The sequence below is a fragment of the Girardinichthys multiradiatus genome, chromosome 1 (assembly GCF_021462225.1).
Source record: "Girardinichthys multiradiatus isolate DD_20200921_A chromosome 1, DD_fGirMul_XY1, whole genome shotgun sequence".
NCBI classification, from domain to species: domain Eukaryota; kingdom Metazoa; phylum Chordata; class Actinopteri; order Cyprinodontiformes; family Goodeidae; genus Girardinichthys; species Girardinichthys multiradiatus.
Window position 1 is genome coordinate 1,914,848 of NC_061794.1, and position 21,660 is coordinate 1,936,507.

The following is a 21,660-nucleotide window of genomic DNA, read 5'->3' on the forward strand; positions in this document are numbered from 1 at the left end:
GGAAATGAACAAAAACACAAATGTCCAACACCGGCTGGATATGATGATTTGTGAATACATGCCCAGGTGTTTATCTCCATCTCTAATAAATAGCTAACATGAAGGCTGGTATTAATTTACCCCATCTACTATGCAAAAAGCCATACATAAGCTAAAATTAGCTAAAATGGTAATACTTACTACAGCCTATATTCAAATGTCTATGAAATTGCTCTTTAAAATTATTCACTCTTGTTCAGGTGTTGGAACAGCAGTAGAAACTGTTTAAGTAGCTGACATCATGAGATTTGTTTCTGGTTCTGATGAAGTTTGGGTCTGATTTTAATGGAGATTTGTTCCAGGTTCTGATGACGTTTGGGTCTGGTTCTGAAGGAGATTTGTTCCATGTTCTGATTAAGTTTGGACCTGGCTCTGATGGAGTTCGGACCCGGTTCGGATAGAAGGGTTTTCCTGGTTCAGAAGGCGATTTGGACCTGGTTCTGGTGGAGGGTACCTAACTGGTTCTGATGGTGTTTGAGTCTGGTTCTGATAGAAGTTTCTTCCTGGTTCTGACAGTGTTTGGACCTGGTTTTGATGGAGGTTTATACCTGGTTCTGATAAAAAATATTTTTAGACGGTTCTTAAACAGATTCTTTTCCTGGTTCTGATGGAGCTTTTTGCCAGGTTCTGATGGAGTTTGGACCTGGTTCCTATAGAGGTTTCTTCCTGGTTCTGATGGAGTTTGGATCTGGTTCTGATGGAGATCTGTATCTGGTTCTGGTGGAAGTCTGTACCTGGTTCTGATGGAGGTTTTTTTCCTGGTATTGATGTAGCATTTTGCCAGGTTCTGATGGAGTTTGGACCTGGTTCTCATAGGTTCCTCCTGGTTCTGAAGGCAATTTGGACCTGGTTCTGGTGGAGGGTCCCTAACTGGTTCTTATGGAGATTTCCTCTTGGTTCTGATGGAGTTGCTCCAGGTTCTGATGGATTTTGGAACTAGTTCTGTTAGAGGTTTCTTTCTGGTTCTGATTGAGTTTGGACCTGGTTCTGATAGTGGGTTCCTAACTGGTCCTGATGGAGAATTCATCTTAGTTCTGATGGAGTTTGGGTCTGGTTCTGATGGAGGGTTCCTAACTGGTACTAATGAAGAATTCCTTTTGGTCCTGATGGAGTTTGGTTGTGGTTCTGATGAATGTTGGACCTAGTTCTGATTGAATGGTCCTCCTGATTCTGAAGGAGATTTGGACCATGGTTCTGGTGGAGTTTTTTCTTCCTGGTTCTGATAGGTTTTACCTGGTTCTGATAGACTTTGGCCCTGGTTCAGATGGATGTTTGTACGTGGTTCTGATAGATATTCATTTCTGGTTCTAATGGACATTTTTTTCTGGTTCTGATGGATGTTTGTATATGGTTCTGATGGATTTTGGACGTGGTTCTAATGGAGGGTTCCTAACTAGTTCTGATTGAGTTTGGGTCTGGTTCTGATGGGAGATTTGTTCCAGGTTCTGATGGATATTGGACCTGGTTCAGGCAGAAGTCTGTACCTGGCTCTGATGGACCTTTCTTCCCGTTTTTGTTGTCGTTTGGACCAGGTTCTGATAGAGTTTCTACTTGGTTCTGAATAATGAATGTAATCTATGGATGTGTGTGTGTGTGTGTCTAAGTGGGAGACAGGGAGAGAAGAAAGGCAGAAAGAAAGACAGAGTCACATACACACATACAGTGGAAGATACACAGAGCTATAAATAGAACAGTGAGGAGTGAATCAGCCAATCAGCAAAGAGTGTCAGTGTAACATGACACCTGCAGCATTTCTAACGCAGCACCTCACTATCACCCTACTATCGTCTCATAATGGCCTGACATTTTAACATGGAGGTGCATGCTCCTGAACTACCGCCCATAACTCAGAAACCGTAAGGGCTATTGACGTCATTCTTGGGCAGTTTTTCTCAGAATGGACAGGGGAACAAGAATATAAATCTTTTTTTGTTGAAAATATAATATTAAAGGCACAACACTAGGTGAAATGAAAGAGATAAATGGAAAAAAAGACAACTGCCTGAACATGCTCTCAAACAACTAATAACTCGGAAACTATAAGTGATGAACCAGGCTGGGAGTTTTAAAGGCCTCAGGAATCTTTTGCAGGTGTTTAGAGTTAACTCGTTGATTCAGATGATTAGGTTCATAGCTCGTTTAGAGACCCTTTTAATGATATGCTAATTTTGTGAGATAGAAATTTTGGGTTTTCATGAGCTGTATGCCAAAATCATCCGTATTAAGACAATAAAAGACCTGAAATATTTCAGTTAGTGTGCAATGAATCTAAAATATATGAATGTTAAATTTTCATCATGACATTATGGAAAATAATGAACTTTATCACAATATGCTAATTTTTTGAGAAGGACCTGTACAAATATTTTTTGGACCGTAGGTATCATCAGGAATCGGTGAACAATACTGGAGATTTTCGTTTGTCTACATAAATCCGTGTAGGAGATGTGACAGTGTAGAAAGTGGATAATTGTGAAATTTTTCAATTTTAAGCGATTTTTGGAAGGACAGATTTGGTACTCCTAAACAAACATTTTTTATGACAAAACAGTAAAAGGTATCAAAAAACTTCCTTCACTGTGAGCGCCAGCAAAGTCTGAAGATGAATTGGTGCAAAGCTCATGTCTCTAACTTGAACGGTTTACGAGAGGTGGCGATTCGGAAACATGTGAGTTTAAGGATTTTTTTGTGCTCTGATTTTTTTCTGAAATTCCTATAGGTTTTCCATTCAGGGTGTGTTAACTTTGCGTTGCTCCCCGGCGTGTTGCGTGAAATCCGTTAGTCCCACATCAATGAGGGTGACATTTTCTGAATCGCAAAAGAGCATCCTACGTTTTGATACATAATTTGTGCCAGTAGGGTTAAAATTGAGCAAGTGAGGAGAGTTTCTTCGTTCTTTCTCAGGTTATTCAAAAACCTAGAGTGTACACTCTAGCAGCTGACGATTTCCGCCATAGGATTACATTTTAAAATTGAAAATGTCAAAAAATGTGCATAAAATTTGAATCGCGATTGTAGAAAAACCGTAAAAGATATCAAACAGCTGAATCATTTGAAGATAGCTTAATGTCTTGTGAACATTTTAAAAGTTGAATGGTGTTTCTAGCTGAAAGTATGCAGAAGTAGTAAGCTGTGAAAGAGCGCAAAGTTTTAGCTGAATTTTGCTGAATCTTCATTCATTTCAATGGGACAAAAATTGGCATAAAAAGCTGAATATTTGAAAAATTATAATAGCTGAAGTTACTAAAAGTCATAGCATAATTCTCCAGAACGAGCCGAACATTTTGATACCAGAATTGTTGAAATCGGTTGAAAAATGTAGGACTAGTTACGCGCCGAAAAACGTATGGAAAATATAGACAGAAAAAACAGATGGAGTTTGGACCTGGTTCTCATAGAAGGTTCCTCCTGGTTCTGAAGGCAATTTGGACCTGGTTCTGGTGGAGTGTCCCTAACAGGTTCTGATGGAGATTTTCTCCAGGTTCTGATGGATTTCTGAACTGGTTCTGATAGAAGGGACCCCCAGTTTCTGAAGGAGATTTGGACCTGGCTCTGGTGGAGTTTTCTTCCTGGTTCTGATAGGTTTTACCTGGTTCTGATAGACTTTGGCCCTGGTTCAGATGGAGGTTTGTACATGGTTCTGATGAAGATTTGTACCAGGTTCTGATAGAGGTTGGATCTGGTTCTGATAGAGATTTTTTCCAGGTTCTGATGGATATTGGATGAGGTTCTGATAGAGGTTCTTCCTGGTTCTGACAGATTTTGGACCTAGTTCTGATGGAAGGTTCTTAACTGGTTCTGATGGAGATTTCCTCTTGGTTTTGACGGAGTTTGTGTCTGGTTCTGACAGAGACTTGTTCCAGGTTCTGATGTGCGAACAGCCTATATGCAAAAGTCTATGAAATTGCCTTTTAAATTTAATCACTGTTGTCTAGCTGTTGGAACAGTAGTACATGCTGTTTAAGTACTCAACACAAAATGGCTGCCATGTAGTTGCCTCCTATGAAGATGGTCAAAGGGTTAGGGGTCGGGTCAGGTTTAGGCTATAGAAATGTATGAAAATGAATGGAAGTCGATGCAAACTCCTCACACGTGCGTTTGTGTGTGCGTGTCAGGGCTCTTGTGTGTGTCTGAGTAGGAGACAGGGAGAAAAGAAAGTCACAGTCACATACAGACATATACAGTGCAAGATACACAGAGCTATAAATAGAACAGTAAGGAATGAATCAGCCAATCAGCAAAGAGTGTCAGTGTAACTTGACATCTGCAGCATTTCTAATGCAGCACCTCACTTTCGTCTCCCCTTTCCATGGGCTTTTAACATGGAGGCGCATACTCCCGAACTATCGCCCATAACTTGGAAACCGTAAGGGCTATCGACGTCATTCTTGGACAAATTTTCTCAGAACGGACAGGGGATTGAGAATGTTAACACTTTTTTCTTGAAAATATAATATTAAAGGCACAACACTAGGTGAAAAGAAAGGGAGACACTAGATTCTGGAAGCAAGTTCTAAGCTGACCCTATGGAAAATGTGATCATACTAAATAATGATTGTGTGCTGGGTTAGCATGACATGGCATGCTTGGAGGGACGGGGCCGGGGACTTGCTGGGAGAGGGTTGGAATCCGTTCATAAGTGTTTGCAGTTTCAGTGTTTTTATTGAAACTGTGCACCCATTGGAAACAGTAAAACAGTGTCTTGATGGAATTCCACAATAATTCCAAATAATCTTGGATAATGTTTACAGCACACTGACGGTTTTGTGAAGATGGTTCATCTCCATTAGCCAGGGCAGGTCTTAGCAAGGCAACCACCTACCTGGCAGCCTTTTATAATTTTTATAACTGACACAAAAATACAACAAAAGAGGCATGCTAGTCAGATAGCATTACCTTATGTCATATTAACAACTACAGGTCCTTCTCAAAATATTAGCATATTGTGATGAAGTTCATTATTTTCCATAATGTCATGATGAAAATTTAACATTCATATATTTTAGATTCATTGCACACTAACTGAAATATTTCAGGTCTTTTATTGTCTTAATACGGATGATTTTGGCATACAGCTCATGAAAACCCAAAATTCCTATCTCACAAAATTAGCATATCATTAAAAGGGTCTCTAAACGAGCTATGAACCTAATCATCTGAATCAACGAGTTAACTCTAAACACCTGCAAAAGATTCCTGAGGCCTTCAAAACTCCCAGCCTGGTTCATCACTCAAAACCCCAATCATGGGTAAGACTGCCGACCTGACTGCTGTCCAGAAGGCCACTATTGACACCCTCAAGCAAGAGGGTAAGACATAGAAAGACATTTCTGAACGAATAGGCTGTTCCCAGAGTGCTGTATCAAGGTACCTCAGTGGGAAGTCTGTGGGAAGGAAAAAGTGTGGCAGAAAACGCTGCACAACGAGAAGAGGTGACCGGACCCTGAGGAAGATTGTGGAGAAGGGCCGATTCCAGACCTTGGGGGACCTGCGGAAGCAGTGGACTGAGTCTGGAGTAGAAACATCCAGAGCCACCGTGCACAGGCGTGTGCAGGAAATGGGCTACAGGTGCCGCATTCCCCAGGTCAAGCCACTTTTGAACCAAAAACAGCGGCAGAAGCGCCTGACCTGGGCTACAGAGAAGCAGCACTGGACTGTTGCTCAGTGGTCCAAAGTACTTTTTTCGGATGAAAGCAAATTCTGCATGTCATTCGGAAATCAAGGTGCCAGAATCTGGAGGAAGACTGGGGAGAAGGAAATGCCAAAATGCCAGAAGTCCAGTGTCAAGTACCCACAGTCAGTGATGGTCTGAGGTGCTGTGTCAGCTGCTGGTGTTGGTCCACCGTGTTTTATCAAGGGCAGGGTCAATGCAGCTAGCTATCAGGAGATTTTGGAGCACTTCATGCTTCCACCTGCTGAAAAGCTTTATGGAGATGAAGATTTCATTTTTCAGCACGACCTGGCACCTGCTCACAGTGCCAAAACCACTGGTAAATGGTTTACTGACCATTGTATCACTGTGCTCAATTGGCCTGCCAACTCTCCTGACCTGAACCCCATAGAGAATCTGTGGTATATTGTGAAGAGAACGTTGAGAGACTCAAGACCCAACACTCTGGATGAGCTAAAGGCCGCTATCGAAGCATCCTGGGCCTCCATAAGACCTCAGCAGTGCCACAGGCTGATTGCCTCCATGCCACACCGCATTGAAGCAGTCATTTCTGCCAAAGGATTCTCGACCAAGTATTGAGTGCATAACTGTACATGATTATTTGAAGGTTGACGTTTTTTGTATTAAAAACACTTTTCTTTTATTGGTCGGATGAAATGTACTAATTTTGTGAGATAGGAATTTTGGGTTTTCATGAGCTGTATGCCACAATCATCCGTATTAAGACAATAAAAGACCTGAAATATTTCAGTTAGTGTGCAATGAATCTAAAATATATGAATGTTAAATTTTCATCATGACATTATGGAAAATAATTAACTTTATCACAATATGCTAATATTTTGAGAAGGACCTGTACATGCTACTGGCAGATAGGTGGCAATGTAAGGTAAATTACTAAAATATTTCAGGGGAATGTTGCACTAAGAAAATCATGAGCTGGGTTACACCCAATATGGAAAGAATGTTATGCACTGTAAGACATACATAACATACCTCCTGATTGTCATTTTATTTTTATTTTTACTGAGGACGGGGACTGTAACCAGTCCTGTGTAGTGATATGATGCCAACTGTATCTGCCCGTCTACCGCCAAAAAGATTAACTACGAGCAAGAGCTGCGTGAAGCCGACACCCCACCCACGTGAAAAATTCCAGCATATAGATTGAGCGGTTAGTCCTCCGTTTTTGCTTCTTTGGTTTCTGAGATATTGAAGATTATTTTTTAGGTCATCCAAAGGTCACCATGCCCCCATCTTGCTCCAAAACAAACCAGAGTGGTCTTTTTTAGTGCTCCGTTTGTGTTGTTAAAACTGTCATTTGTGCTGCATTCAGTTCTGAGATATTATGAATTATAATTTCGGCCAATGACGTCACCATCAAACTAGTGGTCTACTTTTTTAGTGCTCTGTTTGTGCCGCTTTTATTTATGAGATATATAATTTTCTTTCAGGCCATCACCAACAACTTAAATTGATGACGTCTATGGTCTGCACTGGACATCAACACCACAAAGCAAGCAGTTATTAATTTCGTATTTATCTTTTATCTTGCAGGTTATATTTTGATTTAGCCACTGTTGTGTGCCTTCTTATATTGTTTGGCAATTTATTCCTTAATAAAGATTGTGAATTTTTTTGTCTCATTTAAAGATTCACATCGTTCACTGTTATTTTCGGCAGAGTCTGCAGCAAACAGGTAAAAACAAATAAATAAAAAATCTGATAAGCTTGCATACGCTAGACAAAACCGTAAGTGCATTGGCTCAAATTAATTTACTTTTCTTTAAATAAAATTTGAAATACATCAAGCTTTAGTTTCTAATTTCTGTCAATAAATGTAAGAATTTCTAAAAGAGCATTGAGTGTTTGGCAACTTTGATATATGAAGTTCTCACACAATGCCATAGGGATTGGCGTCACCCACGTAATGACCCCCACCACAGTGAGCCAGTGACCTTGTTTTGGCGGTAGAGGAAGAGTAATTTAAACATCAGTCAGTCATTTTCTACCGCTTCTTCCATAGTGGGTCGCGGGGAAGCTGGTGCCTATCTCCAGCAGTCAATGGACGGGAGGCGGGGTACACCCTGGACAGGTCGCCAGTCGGTCGCAGGACAACACACAAACAACCAAGCACACTCTCATTCACACACCTAAGGGCAATTTAGAGAGACCAGTTAACCTAACAGGCATGTCTTTGGACTGTGGGAGGAAGCCTGAGTACTCAGAGAGAACCCACGCATGCACGGGGAGAACCTGGAAACTCCATGCAGAAAGACCCCTGACCGGGAGTTGAACAAAGGACCTTCTTGCTGCAAGGCAACAATGCGACCAGCTCCGCCACCGCGCAGCCCCTGCCTAAACTTCCTTTTTGAATAGTGTTTATGAAAAATGTACATCGTTAGAATTTTTCCAACCCTCTGTCAAATTTTTGTACAAGGTAAGTAAACTAATAATGTTGAGGTTTTAGATAAAACACTGACTCACTGCTGCCACAGCATTCCAGCCCCCGATTAGCAGAGAGGGATGCATGGTTGAACGCCTGACATATGTATTTCTGTAAATCCATAATTCAATTACATTTTAAGTCCAGACTTTTTAAACATGTTGAAACAAAGATTCTGCAAGGCTTCATTTTGCAGGTTTTACATTCATATTCAGTCATTGATAGTTAGGCACATCTGTAGACTCCACAGGGCTAAAACACATTTTTAAAGTTGAACAGATACTTCAATTGAAAATTCACAAGACAAGTAGTAATAAAACAAAAAAACACACTATAATTACAATCCAGCATACATGGCATACAGATTTAAGTAAGAAGACTACTTTAAACATAAGTTTTAAGTTGTGATAGAATGCTGGAATATCAATGTTTTGTGGCTTCTGGGAGATTATATAGGCCAGAATAATATTTTGATTAATGCTAATCAAAGCCTTTTTATTCTATAACTAGATGCTTTGGCAGTCATCAGTAGACAGGGATTCCCTTTTTGCTGTTCTCTGCACTTCAAAAGAGGGTATCCTTCTAAATGGCAAACTAGCCACTCAAGCTACCACTATTTGGACATAATTAAGTAAACAGCTGGAAAACAAGATCTCTCCAAAAGCCCTGTACACTTTTGTATAGTCAAACAGACACAATATCTGGTCATGTATGGAGATCATTGAGCAGGAAAGTGATCCTGAGAGCAGTGTAGACACAGAGTTTGACTCCATTTTTCCTGGACAAGACAACTGCTCAGGTTTTCAGCTTGAAATTCCATTTGAGGAATGGATCAAATTTGTACCTGAGAAAGTGGAATATAATGAAAGTTTTCATCATCTGGCAAAAATGAATATATGATTTTAAGCCTGGCACTTGGAGTCAATTAACCATCTGATTTGGAAAAAGATCAAAAGTACATTTGTGTTCCAGAGAGCAAACGTTTATCCAACTGTCACAAGCAACTACATAAATATCAAAGGCTTCTGTAAAGAGCGTCAAGGCCATGTTAAAATGACGTGCCAGAGAGCCAACAGTCAACAGCTCAATGGTGCTCCAGTCTTCCATCGAAGACACTGATATCTCCCTGCACACTGGGCAACCCAAGAGGTTCATGTCTAGAAACCTTCATGCACAGATTTCAAAAGAGCTGTGAGAGGGCAAGATGGGGCCGGCTGTATGGAAGTCGGTGAAGGTATCAGATTTGATGGATATTGGAGATCCAGAGCCTAGTCACCTTCCAAATTTGGCCACCCTACGAAATGCCAAGCAGGAGAGAAGAGATTTGGAATTAGGTGACAAAGCGCCCATTTTGTCTTTGCAGTTATTAAAATATAGCACACCTCACAGTGGTAGTATAAGAGACATAAGTCTGGACAATTTCTTCTGCCACTATTGAAGTCCCACTCAGTAGCTTGATGCGAGTGGCTCAGTTGTGAGAAGACTGGTGAGACCAAATGGTACATCTGGCCACATCTTCTTATATCAAGGCATTCTGACATGGGACAACTGCTCATTCCCAGTTATGCAAATTCTGTCAGAGAGACACGACATTAATGCAATTGCAACATGGCTGACAGAATGGCTTCGTACAGGTGCTGCTGTACCAATAGAAGCAGCGAGTGACTTTTCTCTGGCTATTCTTGATGCTCTGGTGAAGGCCTTCACTCCTTACCCCAATCTGAAGACATACATTAACGAATGCTTCCTTGTGCTACTCGGGAACCAGTCTGCAAAACTTCCTCCTTGTGTCATCAGGGTTGATGTGGCACACTGCATAAAGATGATCTGTCAGTGGGACTGCCTGAAAAACAAATCATGCCGTGTCAGACTTCTTTGTCAGGGCAATAGCAAAGCTTCATCAATCACAGTGCTTGGACCATGCACAACAGCTAATACATGCCATCACTGTTGTGGCCCTCAGTGAGGCAGAGGGTGATGATAGTTCTGGAGTCCCTCTTGAATCAGACAGGTGCAAAACATATCTAAAAACTCAGATCACAGAAGACTCCATCATCATCATTCCAGCTGAAGACACAAACGAAGCGCGTCAAGTGGATCCTTTTACGAGACTGGGTATCAAACATATGCGAGGAGAGCAGGTCACTTGCTGCAGCCAATGGGGATAGGGATAACATCCATTTCCTCCCTGATATTGTTCCACACATAAGACTTGCAAGTTACTTACCACTTTGGACTAGAGCAATGGTCCCCCTCTTCAAAAGCACCAGCCTCACAGCAAGTTCAGCCACTGTTGAAGCAGATTTCAAAAATGTAAAACATGGCCTTTTTAAACATGAGAACTTACCCATTCAAGTTGATTGCTTTATTTCTTGTTATCTTTCCTTCATCGAAGGAATTATTTGTTCTGCAAAAGCAAAAAATAATGACGAAACAAACTTTGCATCCATGACTACCCACAGTGCTGAAGCCAAGAGAAGAATGGATTCTCACCATTCTGTGGAACCGATGAAGCCACAAACATTCCTCCAGCAGATGATTGAAAACTGGAGGGGACTAATTATTCCACCCCAAAAAAGGAAGAGGACTTCTTATCTCACTTCCTACACTGAATGGCTCCATGCAGATCTTTTGGGGCAAAAAGAGTGAAAGTGGGACTATTTAAAAATGGAAACCTGCATCAACCCATTAGAGTTGGGAAATCAACAATCTCTATGCTGAACACGTGCGCATTTGATTTGTTTTGTCAGTGCTTATGCTGTGCTTTCTGTGACAGCTCAGCATTTCAAAATGTTGTCAGGAACAACAGTGACAACCCCATCTTGCAGCTGGTGAAAGCCATTGCTACAGATGGTGTGACAACAAAGATATATTCACAGAGGGCAGAGCTGCTTAGTGCAATGTTTGAAAAACTCCAGTTGAGGTCGGGTGCCCACCAAATCAATGCGCAGTGCAATATCTCCATGGTCATCGGAAAAAACAATGAAAAATGTATCAAGCGTTTACCTCTCGAAACACTGTTCTTCACAGTACTGGCAGCTAAACAAAGGAACAAGGGTAGTACCATTTGTTTCTCCTGACATTTCTGTCCTGTCCGGATTCTTTCTTCCGGAGTCTCCCTGCCTTTGCCCACTACAGAATGAATCAGAATGTCCAGTTGAATTCAAAACAGAAGCCAGCACCTCAGGAAAAATGCTCTGTGCTGGAACTGTTACTCACAGCTATAGCATTGGAGAAATATTATGGATTGACACTGACCTTGCTAACCAAATCAATTTCCTTTAAGTGAATTTCTCTCCATTGTGGCTCTCCAAGGAAAGACATTCACTTTGAGAGGAGTCGTTGCTTTCAATGGAAGCTTGACTAAAGATGGTCTAGGACATTACACTGCCAAAGAGCTCCATGTTTTGAGAAGCCCAGATCAAAGACAAATACTTTTTGCCATGGTTTAATATTCCTGACCAGAAATCGGTTCTGTTTTGATGTTTTTTTTGTGACATGTTCTTAGATGGCAAAGTTTTACATGTGGTGATTTATGGAAATGTTTTTGTTTGAGATGCTTTTTCAACTACATCTCACAAAAAGGAAGTTTGTATACCTGTTGTATACAAAACAGTAGATATTAATTTCCAATCATTATCAAGTCACTTTTTTTCCTTTTGTTGTGACCATATAGCAGTGTGAAAAAAGGCATTTTCATTTTTGGATATCAGAATGATCAATTGTTAACATAAAGTTAATTTTCCAAATCAGATGTGTTTATTCTTCTTTGAAAGTATAATATATATTACATTTTCAAACTGTAACTTGGTTATGCGTGATCTTTGATGTCATGGTTAATTACTTCTCTCAATTAATTAGAATAGAAAACCTTTGTTGCTCCACAATAGGGAATTTTGGGTGCGTTAGCACCAAACCATAAGGCAATGAAAGTGTACAGGTTCATATATCTCTAAAAAATTAGAAAACGTACCCAAACTAAAAGCTATAAGAAACAAACTGCGAAAAACAATCACAAAAAGGCTGAATAGGATTTACATTAAAGAAGTGGAAAAATACAATCCTGTGCAGTTATCAAAAAGGTATAGGCTATATATATTAAATTAGATGTGCAGAACAATCAGGTGACAGCATTTATGTAAACACTTGATCAGATATAAACTGCAATATTGGCATTAATGTAGAGCTATTGTTTGTTGGGAGCAGTGATGGTTAGCCTATAACGTATAACAGCAGCTATAAGGAATGATCTGCAAAAACGTTCCTTTGTCCACTTAAGGTGAAGCTTCCCTTAGGCTGACGAACCTCTCCAGTTCTTTACTAGCTTCATGCATGGGGTGTCAAATATTGTCCAACTATGAATATATTGGTCATGTGCCGACTTCATGCCATGCAATTGTGGAATGTTCCCTTTTCTGCACGCATGTGGCAACCTCCATTGCATAGAAAAGGCAGAGACTACTCATAACACTTGAAACAAATTATTTTAGAAGGAACATTTCTCAGAAAAAATCTATATCAATAAAGTTTAGTAATAGTTAATTTCACCAAAAAAAAACGAACCAAAAAAAGTTGTAATGTCACTGTTTTTTAGTGAAGAGAAATAAAAGACTTACTGTATGTCCTTTCCTGCGTTGACAACATCCGACAACTTCACTCTGACTGAATTAGTGACACGAAAGTGCTGGACACATTCGACGCAGAACTTAAACAGTAATTACAGCCTGCAGCAGGTGAAATTCATTGTGTCCTATTTATGTGAAATCATGTGATCGCCTGAAAGTAAAACATATCACTGACCGGTAAGCAGCACAAGAGAATTCAAGTAAAACTAGATTTTGTTGATATATTTGGAAAAATCTCAAAAATGAAAAGTTATCAGAGAGTATTTTGTTATCCAAAATTAACACATATAACCCTTGAATGACATTCTGGTCCATACTCCATACCAGTCGATGACGGTAAAGCACCAATTTCCTTGCCAACCATCAATAAACTAAATCAAAAAAGAAGAAGAAAGCAGCACAAACAACAGTTTTAGCAGCACAAACGGAGCACTAAAAAAGTAGACCATTCTGATTTGTTTTGGAGCAAAATGGAGGGACGGTGACGTTTGGATGACCTAAAAAATAATCTTCAATATCTCAGAAACCAAAGCAGCACAAACGAAAATTTCAACAGTACAATCGGAGCACTAACTGCTCAATCTATTTGCTGGAATTTTATACGTGGGTGCGGTGTCAGCTTCACGCATCTGCGAGCAAGCAGGTTGAAGTTTCTCAAGAAGGAAGCAGATGAATACTATGCGCCTGCGTGCAGCTGTCGCTTGTACACGCACAGGTCTTATTTATGCAGAACTCTATTCACACTTGCGTGGATCTCATTTACGCTTGCGAGATATGCCACCATTCGGGTGTATCAGAGGGACAAAAAGCTGAGTTCAGAGAGTTGGTAGACCACTTTGTGGCATGGTGTAATAACAATCATCTCATCTTGACTTTGAACGAAACAAAGAACATTATTTTACATTTCAGAAGAAACAGGAATAGGTCACACCTATATTCACCTGTTTTAATGTGTGTGTGTGTATATGTATGTATATATGTGTGTATATATATATATATATGTATGTATGTATATATGCATATACAGGGGTTGGACAATGAAACTGAAACACCTGGTTTTAGACCACAATAATTTATTAGTATGGTGTAGGGCCTCCTTTTGCGGCCAATACAGCGTAAATTCGTCTTGGGAATGACATATACAAGTCCTGCACAGTGGTCAGAGGGATTTTAAGCCATTCTTCTTGCAGGATAGTGGCCAGGTCACCACGTGATACTGGTGGAGGAAAACGTTTCCTGACTCGCTCCTCCAAAACACCCCAAAGTGTCTCAATAATATTAAGTCCTGCACAGTGGTCAGAGGGATTTTTTGAACCGTTGGATGCACATGGTCCTCAAGAATGGTTCGGTAGTCCTTGGCAGTGACGCACCCATCTAGCACAAGTATTGGGCCAAGGGAATGCAATGATATGGCAGCCCAAACCATCACTGATCCACCCCCATGCTTCACTCTGGGCATGCAACATTCTGGGTGGTACGCTTCTTTGGGGCTTCTCCACACTGTAACTCTCCTGGAAAACAGTAAAGGTGGACTCATCAGAGAAAAATACATGTTTCACATTGTCCACAGCCCAAGATTTGTGCTCCTTGCACCATTGAAACTGACTTTTGACATTGGCATGAGTGACCAAAGGTTTGGCTATAGCAGCCGGCCATGTGGCCTGTGGAGCTCCCGACGGACAGTTCTGGTGGAAACAGGAGAGTTGAGGTGCACATTTAATTCTGCCGTGATTTGGGCAGCCATTTTTTGGATACAATCCGGGTTAGCACCCGAACATGCCTTTCAGACAGCTTCCTCTTGCGTCCACAGTTAATCCTGTTGGATGTGGTTCGTCCTTCTTGGTGGTATGCTGACATTACCCTGGATACCATGGCTCTTAATACATCACAAAGACTTGCTGTCTTGGTCACAGATGCGCCAGGAAGACGTGCACCAACAATTTGTCCTCTTTTGAACTCTGGTATGTCACCCATATTGTTGTGTGCATTTCAATATTTTGAGCAAAACTGTGCTCTTGCCCTGCTAATTGAACCTTCACACTCTGCTCTTACTGGTGCAATGTGCAATCAATGAAGACTGGCTACCAGGCTGGTCCAATTTAGTCATGAAACCTCCCACACTGAAATGACAGGTGTTTCAGTTTCATTGTCCAACCCCTGTATACAGGTCCTTCTCAAAAAATTAGCATATTGTGATAAAGTTAATTATTTTCCATAATGTCATGATGAAAATTTAACATTCATATATTTTAGATTCATTGCACACTAACTGAAATATTTCAGGTCTTTTATTGTCTTAATACGGATGATTTTGGCATACAGCTCATGAAAACCCAAAATTCCTATCTCACAAAATTAGCATATCATTAAAAGGGTCTGTAAACGAGCTATGAACCTAATCATCTGAATCAACGAGTTAACTCTAAACACCTGCAAAAGATTCCTGAGGCCTTTAAAACTCCCAGCCTGGTTCATCACTCAAAACCCCAATCATGGGTAAGACTGCCAACCTGACTGCTGTCCAGAAGGCCACTATTGACACCCTCAAGCAAGAGGGTAAGACACAGAAAGAAATTTCTGAACGAATAGGCTGTTCCCAGAGTGCTGTATCAAGGCACCTCAGTGGGAAGTCTGTGGGAAGGAAAAAGTGTTGCAGAAAACGCTGCACAACGAGAAGAGGTGACCGGACCCTGAGGAAGATTGTGGAGAAGGGCCGATTCCAGACCTTGGGGGACCTGCGGAAGCAGTGTACTGAGTCTGGAGTAGAAACATCCAGAGCCACCGTGCACAGGCGTGTGCAGGAAATGGGCTACAGGTGCCGCATTCCCCAGACCTGGGCTACAGAGAAGCAGCACTGGACTGTTGCTCAGTGGTCCAAAGTACTTTTTTCGGATGAAAGCAAATTCTGCATGTCATTCGGAAATCAAGGTGCCAGAGTCTGGAGGAAGACTGGGGAGAAGGAAATGCCAAAATGCCAGAAGTCCAGTGTCAAGTACCCACAGTCAGTGATGGTCTGGGGTGCCGTGTCAGCTGCTGGTGTTGGTCCACTGTGTTTTATCAAGGGCAGGGTCAATGCAGCTAGCTATCGGGAGATTTTGGAGCACTTCATGCTTCCATCTGCTGAAAAGCTTTATGGAGATGAAGATTTCATTTTTCAGCACGACCTGGCACCTGCTCACAGTGCCAAAACCACTGGTAAATGGTTTACTGACCATGGTATAACTGTGCTCAATTGGCCTGCCAACTCTCCTGACCTGAACCCCATAGAAAATCTGTGGGATATTGTGAAGAGAACGTTGAGAGACTCAAGACCCAACACTCTGGATGAGCTAAAGGCCGCTATCGAAGCATCCTGGGCCTCCATAAGACCTCAGCAGTGCCACAGGCTGATTGCCTCCATGCCACGCCGCATTGAAGCAGTCATTTCTGCAAAAGGATTCCCGACCAAGTATTGAGTGCATAACTGTACATGATTATTTGAAGGTTGACGTTTTTTGTATTAAAAACACTTTTCTTATATTGGTCAGATTAAATATGCTAATTTTGTGAGATAGGAATTTTGGGTTTTCATGAGCTGTATGCCACAATCATCCATATTAAGACAATGAAAGACCTGAAATATTTCAGTTAGTGTGCAATGAATCTAAAATATATGAATGTTAAATTTTCATCATTACATTATGGAAAATAATTAACTTTATCACAATATGCTAATTTTTTGAGAAGGACCTGTATGTGATCTACATATACATGATCTTGATTAATGTTCTAGCGCCCTTCCCTATAACTATTAAATCAATTTATTCCACCCAATGATCACCTATTTATCAGCTTAGATATAAATCTCACACTGTCCCAAACTTTCACTTCTCGTAATGTCTTTCAGAAAGAAAAGAGATACAAATAAGGGAAGGTGAACAAGAATGTGTTCTGATTGATAAGTGCTTCGACCCCTGATGATCTGGTCTTCTGCTACTATACCAAAATACACTACTTTTTTAGATACATTTGTCCCACTTGAATCCCGATCTGTCTCCATTTAGCTTTATGGTTTTCGCCTACTATACACCATCTCAAGACTAACATACATAAGCTAGAGCATCTTCTCAGAAAAACTTGATTGTTTTGGGCATGGTGCATGGTGTAGTGGTAGATTGGGCTCATAGAGGTTACGAGTCCTTGATGCAGCCTTCCGGGGTTCGATTCTTGACCCTGGGACCTTTGCTGCATATATTCCCCCTTCTCTCTCTGCTTATTTCCTGTGCATATACTGCCAAATTTGTGCCATTTGTGCCACAAAATAAAGAAAAAATTGAATGCCTATACACTTTGTACATTATTAGGAAGGTAAGAATTTTGATCATCATTTTCATGCATACAGGTCCTTCTCAAAATATTAGCATATTGTGATAAAGTTAATTATTTTCCATAATGTCATGATGAAAATTTAACATTCATATATTTTAGATTCATTGCACACTAACTGAAATATTTCAGGTCTTTTATTGTCTTAATACGGATGATTTTGGCATACAGCTCATGAAAACCCAAAATTCCTATCTCACAAAATTAGCATATTTCATCCGACCAATAAAAGAAAAGTGTTTTTAATACAAAAAACGTCAACCTTCAAATAATCATGTACAGTTATGCACTCAATACTTGGTCGGGAATCCTTTTGCAGAAATGACTGCTTCAATGTGGCGTGGCATGGAGGCAATCAGCCTGTGGCACTGCTGAGGTCTTATGGAGGCCCAGGATGCTTCGATAGCGGCCTTTAGCTCATCCAGAGTGTTGGGTCTTGAGTCTCTCAACGTTCTCTTCACAATATCCCACAGATTCTCTATGGGGTTCAGGTCAGGAGAGTTGGCAGGCCAATTGAGCACAGTGATACCATGGTCAGTAAACCATTTACCAGTGGTTTTGGCACTGTGAGCAGGTGCCAGGTCGTGCTGAAAAATGAAATCTTCATCTCCATAAAGCTTTTCAGCAGATGGAAGCATGAAGTGCTCCAAAATCTCCTGATAGCTAGCTGCATTGACCCTGCCCTTGATAAAACACAGTGGACCAACACCAGCAGCTGACATGGCACCCCAGACCATCACTGACTGTGGGTACTTGACACTGGACTTCTGGCATTTTGGCATTTCCTTCTCCCCAGTCTTCCTCCAGACTCTGGCACCTTGATTTCCGAATGACATGCAGAATTTGCTTTCATCCGAAAAAAGTACTTTGGACCACTGAGCAACAGTCCAGTGCTGCTTCTCTGTAGCCCAGGTCAGGCGCTTCTGCCGCTGTTTCTGGTTCAAAAGTGGCTTGACCTGGGGAATGCGGCACCTGTAGCCCATTTCCTGCACACGCCTGTGCACGGTGGCTCTGGATGTTTCTACTCCAGACTCAGTCCACTGCTTCCGCAGGTCCCCCAAGGTCTGGAATCGGCCCTTCTCCACAATCTTCCTCAGGGTCCGGTCACCTCTTCTCGTTGTGCAGCGTTTTCTGCCACACTTTTTCCTTCCCACAGACTTCCCACTGAGGTGCCTTGATACAGCACTCTGGGAACAGCCTATTCGTTCAGAAATTTCTTCCTGTGTCTTACCCTCTTGTTTGAGGGTGTCAATAGTGGCCTTCTGGACAGCAGTCTTACCCATGATTGGGGTTTTGAGTGATGAACCAGGCTGGGAGTTTTAAAGGCCTCAGGAATCTTTTGCAGGTGTTTAGAGTTAACTCGTTGATTCAGATGATTAGGTTCATAGCTCGTTTACAGACCCTTTTAATGATATGCTAATTTTGTGAGATAGGAATTTTGGGTTTTCATGAGCTGTATGCCAAAATCATCCGTATTAAGACAATAAAAGACCTGAAATATTTCAGTTAGTGTGCAATGAATCTAAAATATATGAATGTTAAATTTTCATCATTACATTATGGAAAATAATTAACTTTATCACAATATGCTAATATTTTGAGAAGGACCTGTATTTTCCAAGTCCAGTCTGTATAAACTCTAAATGCTTATCGGGTTAGGCATATACCGCAGCCCTTATGTAATGAGAGGGAGGGTGTGGCCTAAGGATCTCCCTTCCGTAGATGATTATTCCCTCCCATAGATGATTCTCCCCACTATTCTAACTAAAGCCTGTTAAGGGGGCTTCATTGCTGCCCCCTTCCCTCCTCTTTATCACTATGATTTATTCTTCTCTTTACACTGGAACTGTTTCTATATCATTTCGGACTGTATCATTTACCACAGTTCTTAAAAACCCTGATGGAAACCCCAACAATTTTAACCTGGGTCCAAAATAAAACCTTCTTTTTAATTTAAATTATTATTTCCCTGACTATACTGGTGTCCCCCAAAGCTCAGTGTTGGTGCCACTTATTAATTTCATGCTTCATCCTCTCAAATGATGACCCTGTGTTAGCTTCGACTGTACTACAACCTCAATTCTAATGAAGTTGCAATGTTGTGTAAAACGAAAATAAAAAAGTAATACATTGATTCGCAAATCTTGTTCAACTTATATGCAAATGAATACATGATGAAGACAAGACATTTAATGTTTAACCTGTTAAACTTTGTTTGCAAATATTCACAAATTTTGAATTTGATGCTTGCAACACGTTCCAAAAAAGCCCGGAGGAGGGCAAGTTTACCACTGTGTTACATCACCTTTCCTTTTAACAACACTCAATAAGCATTTCAGAACTGAGGACACTAATTCCAAGCTTCTGTTGCCAATAACTTATTGCTCACCTTCTACCAATGACACATTTGGCCCTGTCTTTCAGTGTTTATAGCTACTGACTGAGCTTTTACTGTGAATAACTGTATGTTCTCTCTCTCATACTCTAAACCTGAAAACTGGCTATGAGTTGATCTGTTTTTTTCTTCCTAAATGAAACCACTAAAGGAGCTACATCCATTAACATTTACTTTTCCTTCCCATAGAAAGTACTCCAGGGTCAATGCTGTGTTCTTTTTCTGTCTCTGCTCTGTTCTCTCAAACCCCCAGTCGGTCGTGGCAGATGGCCGCTCACACTGAGCCTGTATTTGGTTCTGCTGGAAGTTTATTCCTGTTAAAAGGGAGTTTTTCCTCTCCACTGTCGCTACATGCATCCCCAGTATGAAGAATTGCTGCAAAGTCAACACCAGTGACTGTCCACTGTCGCTACATGCTCATCCAGGAGGAGTGACTGCTACAAGTCACTGACTTGATGCAATCTGCTGGGTTTTTCCTTAGATAGAAAAACTTTTTAACCAATTTGAATTATAAACTGACTGCTATGTTCGATAGTTAGGATTAATTGGAATGTATGTACCTGACTTGAAAACTATATAATTCGATTGAATTGACTTTGTGAAGTGCCCTGGGACGACATGTGTTGTGAATTGGCGCTATATAAATAAAAATGAATTGATTTCTTTAAACTTTGTAGGCGGAATCCATTCCCATTCTTGCTTGAGATACAACTTCAACTGCTTAACAGTCCGAGGTCTCCTTCATAATACGCCACATATTTTTAATGGGAGGCAAGCCTGTCTAGTACTTGCACTCTTTTACTATGAAGCCATGCTTGTAACACGTGCAGAATGTGGCTCGGCATTGTCTTGCTGAAATAAGCAGAGATGTCCCTAAAAAGGACGTTGCTTTGATGGCTGCATATGTTGTACCAAATCCTGCATGTACCATTCAGCAAGAGCAAAGTGTACCGGAGTCAAATTCCTTGTTTGTATGTACGAACTTGGCAATAAAGCTGATTCTGATTCTGATTAATGGTACCTTCACAGCTGTGCAAGTTACCCATGCCATGAGCACTGACACAACCCCATACCATTATAGATACTGACTTTTGAAATTTGCATTAACAATCTGGATAGTCCTTTTCCTCTTTGGCCCAGAGGACACGAAGTCCATGATTATCAAAAACAATCTGATATGTGGACTTGTCAGAGAGCAGTACACTTTTCCACTTTGCGTCACATATCGGATCCAGAGATGACGGCCGCGATTCTGGGTGGTGTTGATATTGGCTTTGGCTTTGCATGGTAGAGGTTTAACTTACAATTGTAAATGGTAAATGACCTGCACTTGTATAGCGCTTTTATCAAGTTACCAGAGACCCCAAAGCGCTTTACACTACAATCAGTCATCCACCCATTCATACACATATTCACAAATTGATAGTGGTAAGCTATATTGTAGCCACACCTGCCCTAGGGCAGACTGACTTTGTGAGCCTGCCATACAATCGGCGCCACCGAGGCCTCTGACCACCATCAGCAGGCAAGGTGGGTGAAGTGTCTTAATCAAGGACACCAGGATAGAAACAGAAGAAGCAGGGGTTCAAACCAGCAACCCACCGTTTACAGGCCAAACCCCTGCCAGCATTGTGACGGTGGTAGATGTAGCGACGAACTGTGGTAACTGACAATGGTTTTCTGAAGTGTTCCTGAGCCCAGGTGCTAATGTCTGTTACAGAATGATGTTGGTTTTTAATGCTATGCCTCTTGAGGGATCCAAGGACACAGGTATTCAAGTTTTTTTCTGGCCTTCCCACTTATGTGCAGAGATTTCTCAAGGTTCTGTGAATATTTTCATATTGAGGACTGTAGATGAAGAAAACCCTAAATTCCTTGTAATTGTACATTGGGAAACATTGTTCTTACACTGTTGGAATATTTGCTCGCACAGTTGTCACATCTTTGCTTGTAAATGACTGAGCCTTTCGAGGATGGTCTTTTTTTATATGTGATCATGACATTCACCTGTTTGCAATTAGCATGTTCATCTGTGGAATGTTCCAAATGAGTTTTTTGAGCATTGCTCAATTTTGCCAGTCTTGACCTTGTCCCAATTTTTTTTACATATTGCAAACTT

The 21,660-nt window shown here is 41.0% G+C and overlaps 1 protein-coding gene across 2 annotated transcripts in view; it reads left to right on the forward strand.

The window, feature by feature from the left end:
* Positions 1–21,660, forward strand: part of mfn2 (mitofusin 2) — a 179,225-nt gene that overhangs the window by 114,033 nt on the left and 43,532 nt on the right. The window lies entirely within an intron of this gene.